Genomic DNA, 5,000 nt, shown 5'->3' with positions numbered 1-5,000 from the left:
CAGGGCCCAGCGTGTGCCGATGGTGCTCGAGGCAAGCGCCCGCACCAGGGCCCAGCGTGTGCCGATGGTGGTCGAGGCAACCGCCCGCACCAGGGCCGATAGTGTGCCGATGGTGCTCGAGGCAACCTGTCGCACCAGGGCCCAGCGTGTGCCGATGGTGATCGAGGCAACCTGCCGCACCAGGGCCCAGCGTGTGCCGATGGTGGTCGAGGCAAGCGCCCGCACCAGCGCCCAGCGTGTGCCGATGGTGCTCGAGGCAACCGACCGCACCAGGGCCCAGCGTGTGCCGATGGTGCTCGAGGCAACCTGCCGCACCAGGGCCCAGCGTGTGCCGATGGTGCTCGAGGCAAGCGCCCGCACCAGGGCCCAGCGTGTGCCGATGGTGGTCGAGGCAAGCGCCCGCACCAGGGCCCAGCGTGTGCCGATGGTGGTCGAGGCAACCGCCCGCACCAGGGCCCAGCGTGTGCCGATGGTGCTCGAGGCAACCTGCCGCACCAGGGCCGAGCGTGTGCCGATGGTGGTCGAGGCAAGCGCCCGCACCAGGGCCCAGCGTGTGCCGATGGTGGTCGAGGCAACCTGCCGCACCAGGGCCCAGCGTGTGCCGATGGTGCTCGAGGCAACCGACCGCACCAGGGCCGAGCGTGTGCCGATGGTGCTCGAGGCAAGCGCCCGCACCAGGGCCCAGCGTGTGCCGATGGTGCTCGAGGCAACCGACCGCACCAGGGCCGAGCGTGTGCCGATGGTGGTCGAGGCAAGCGCCCGCACCAGGGCCCAGCGTGTGCCGATGGTGGTCGAGGCAACCGACCGCACCAGGGCCCAGCGTGTGCCGATGGTGCTCGAGGCAAGCGCCCGCACCAGGGCCCAGCGTGTGCCGATGGTGCTCGAGGCAACCTGCCGCACCAGGGCCCAGCGTGTGCCGATGGTGCTCGAGGCAACCTGCCGCACCAGGGCCCAGCGTGTGCCGATGGTGGTCGAGGCAAGCGCCCGCACCAGGGCCCAGCGTGTGCCGATGGTGGTCGAGGCAACCGCCCGGACCAGGGCCCAGCGTGTGCCGATGGTGGTCGAGGCAACCTGCCGCACCAGGGCCCAGCGTGTGCCGATGGTGCTCGAGGCAACCGACCGCACCAGGGCCCAGCGTGTGCCGATGGTGGTCGAGGCAAGCGCCCGCACCAGGGCCCAGCGTGTGCCGATGGTGGTCGAGGCTGCCGATGGTGGTCGAGGCAACCTGCCGCACCAGGGCCCAACGTGTGCCGATGGTGCTCGAGGCAACCGACCGCACCAGGGCCGAGCGTGTGCCGATGGTGCTCGAGGCAAGCTGCCGCACCAGGGCCCAGCGTGTGCCGATGGTGGTCGAGGCAAGCGCCCGCACCAGGGCCCAGCGTGTGCCGATGGTGATCGAGGCAACCGACCGCACCAGGGCCCAACGTGTGCCGATGGTGCTCGAGGCAACCTGCCGCACCAGGGCCCAGCGTGTGCCGATGGTGCTCGAGGCAACCTGCCGCACCAGGGCCCAGCGTGTGCCGATGGTGGTCGAGGCAAGCGCCCGCACCAGGGCCCAGCGTGTGCCGATGGTGGTCGAGGCAACCGACCGCACCAGGGCCCAGCGTGTGCCGATGGTGCTCGAGGCAACCTGCCGCACCAGGGCCCAGCGTGTGCCGATGGTGGTCGAGGCAAGCGCCCGCACCAGGGCCCAGCGTGTGCCGATGGTGGTCGAGGCAAGCGCCCGCACCAGGGCCCAGCGTGTGCCGATGGTGGTCGAGGCAACCGCCCGCACCAGGGCCCAGCGTGTGCCGATGGTGGTCGAGGCAACCTGCCGCACCAGGGCCCAGCGTGTGCCGATGGTGCTCGAGGCAACCGACCGCACCAGGGCGGAGCGTGTGCCGATGGTGGTCGAGGCAAGCGCCCGCACCAGGGCCCAGCGTGTGCCGATGGTGGTCGAGGCTGCCGATGGTGGTCGAGGCAACCTGGCGCACCAGGGCCCAGCGTGTGCCGATGGTGCTCGAGGCAACCGACCGCACCAGGGCCGAGCGTGTGCCGATGGTGCTCGAGGCAAGCTGCCGCACCAGGGCCCAGCGTGTGCCGATGGTGGTCGAGGCAACCGCCCGCACCAGGGCCCAGCGTGTGCCGATGGTGATCGAGGCAACCGACCGCACCAGGGCCCAGCGTGTGCCGATGGTGCTCGAGGCAACCTGCCGCACCAGGGCCCAGCGTGTGCCGATGGTGGTCGAGGCAAGCGCCCGCACCAGCGCCCAGCGTGTGCCGATGGTGCTCGAGGCAACCGACCGCACCAGGGCCCAGCGTGTGCCGATGGTGCTCGAGGCAACCTGCCGCACCAGGGCCCAGCGTGTGCCGATGGTGGTCGAGGCAACCGCCCGCACCAGGGCCCAGCGTGTGCCGATGGTGATCGAGGCAACCGACCGCACCAGGGCCCAGCGTGTGCCGATGGTGCTCGAGGCAACCTGCCGCACCAGGGCCCAGCGTGTGCCGATGGTGGTCGAGGCAAGCGCCCGCACCAGCGCCCAGCGTGTGCCGATGGTGCTCGAGGCAACCGACCGCACCAGGGCCCAGCGTGTGCCGATGGTGCTCGAGGCAACCTGCCGCACCAGGGCCCAGCGTGTGCCGATGGTGCTCGAGGCAAGCGCCCGCACCAGGGCCCAGCGTGTGCCGATGGTGGTCGAGGCAAGCGCCCGCACCAGGGCCCAGCGTGTGCCGATGGTGGTCGAGGCAACCGCCCGCACCAGGGCCCAGCGTGTGCCGATGGTGCTCGAGGCAACCTGCCGCACCAGGGCCGAGCGTGTGCCGATGGTGGTCGAGGCAAGCGCCCGCACCAGGGCCCAGCGTGTGCCGATGGTGGTCGAGGCAACCTGCCGCACCAGGGCCCAGCGTGTGCCGATGGTGCTCGAGGCAACCGACCGCACCAGGGCCGAGCGTGTGCCGATGGTGCTCGAGGCAAGCGCCCGCACCAGGGCCCAGCGTGTGCCGATGGTGCTCGAGGCAACCGACCGCACCAGGGCCGAGCGTGTGCCGATGGTGGTCGAGGCAAGCGCCCGCACCAGGGCCCAGCGTGTGCCGATGGTGGTCGAGGCAACCGACCGCACCAGGGCCCAGCGTGTGCCGATGGTGCTCGAGGCAAGCGCCCGCACCAGGGCCCAGCGTGTGCCGATGGTGCTCGAGGCAACCTGCCGCACCAGGGCCCAGCGTGTGCCGATGGTGCTCGAGGCAACCTGCCGCACCAGGGCCCAGCGTGTGCCGATGGTGGTCGAGGCAACCGCCCGCACCAGGGCCCAGCGTGTGCCGATGGTGGTCGAGGCAACCTGCCGCACCAGGGCCCAGCGTGTGCCGATGGTGCTCGAGGCAACCGACCGCACCAGGGCCCAGCGTGTGCCGATGGTGGTCGAGGCAAGCGCCCGCACCAGGGCCCAGCGTGTGCCGATGGTGGTCGAGGCTGCCGATGGTGGTCGAGGCAACCTGCCGCACCAGGGCCCAACGTGTGCCGATGGTGCTCGAGGCAACCGACCGCACCAGGGCCGAGCGTGTGCCGATGGTGCTCGAGGCAAGCTGCCGCACCAGGGCCCAGCGTGTGCCGATGGTGGTCGAGGCAAGCGCCCGCACCAGGGCCCAGCGTGTGCCGATGGTGATCGAGGCAACCGACCGCACCAGGGCCCAACGTGTGCCGATGGTGCTCGAGGCAACCTGCCGCACCAGGGCCCAGCGTGTGCCGATGGTGCTCGAGGCAACCTGCCGCACCAGGGCCCAGCGTGTGCCGATGGTGGTCGAGGCAAGCGCCCGCACCAGGGCCCAGCGTGTGCCGATGGTGGTCGAGGCAACCGACCGCACCAGGGCCCAGCGTGTGCCGATGGTGCTCGAGGCAACCTGCCGCACCAGGGCCCAGCGTGTGCCGATGGTGGTCGAGGCAAGCGCCCGCACCAGGGCCCAGCGTGTGCCGATGGTGGTCGAGGCAAGCGCCCGCACCAGGGCCCAGCGTGTGCCGATGGTGGTCGAGGCAACCGCCCGCACCAGGGCCCAGCGTGTGCCGATGGTGGTCGAGGCAACCTGCCGCACCAGGGCCCAGCGTGTGCCGATGGTGCTCGAGGCAACCGACCGCACCAGGGCGGAGCGTGTGCCGATGGTGGTCGAGGCAAGCGCCCGCACCAGGGCCCAGCGTGTGCCGATGGTGGTCGAGGCTGCCGATGGTGGTCGAGGCAACCTGGCGCACCAGGGCCCAGCGTGTGCCGATGGTGCTCGAGGCAACCGACCGCACCAGGGCCGAGCGTGTGCCGATGGTGCTCGAGGCAAGCTGCCGCACCAGGGCCCAGCGTGTGCCGATGGTGGTCGAGGCAACCGCCCGCACCAGGGCCCAGCGTGTGCCGATGGTGATCGAGGCAACCGACCGCACCAGGGCCCAGCGTGTGCCGATGGTGCTCGAGGCAACCTGCCGCACCAGGGCCCAGCGTGTGCCGATGGTGGTCGAGGCAAGCGCCCGCACCAGGGCCCAGCGTGTGCCGATGGTGCTCGAGGCAACCGACCGCACCAGGGCCCAGCGTGTGCCGATGGTGCTCGAGGCAACCTGCCGCACCAGGGCCCAGCGTGTGCCGATGGTGGTCGAGGCAAGCGCCCGCACCAGGGCCCAGCGTGTGCCGATGGTGGTCGAGGCAAGCGCCCGCACCAGGGCCCAGCGTGTGCCGATGGTGCTCGAGGCAACCGACCGCACCAGGGCCGAGCGTGTGCCGATGGTGGTCGAGGCAAGCGCCCGCACCAGGGCCCAGCGTGTGCCGATGGTGGTCGAGGTAACCTGCCGCACCAGGGCCCAGCGTGTGCCGATGGTGCTCGAGGCAACCGACCGCACCAGGGCCGAGCGTGTGCCGATGGTGGTCGAGGCAAGCGCCCGCACCAGGGCCCAGCTTTTGCCGATGGTGATCGAGGCAACCGGCCGCTCCAGGGCCCAGCGTGTGTCGATGGTTATCGGGGCAACCGGCCGCACCAGGGCCCAGGGTCTGCGG

Source organism: Durio zibethinus, unplaced genomic scaffold (assembly GCF_047325235.1).
Source record: "Durio zibethinus cultivar Kanyao isolate XHJ-2024 unplaced genomic scaffold, ASM4732523v1 HiC_scaffold_3, whole genome shotgun sequence".
Lineage (NCBI taxonomy): Eukaryota > Viridiplantae > Streptophyta > Magnoliopsida > Malvales > Malvaceae > Durio > Durio zibethinus.
This window is presented reverse-complemented; position numbering follows the sequence as displayed.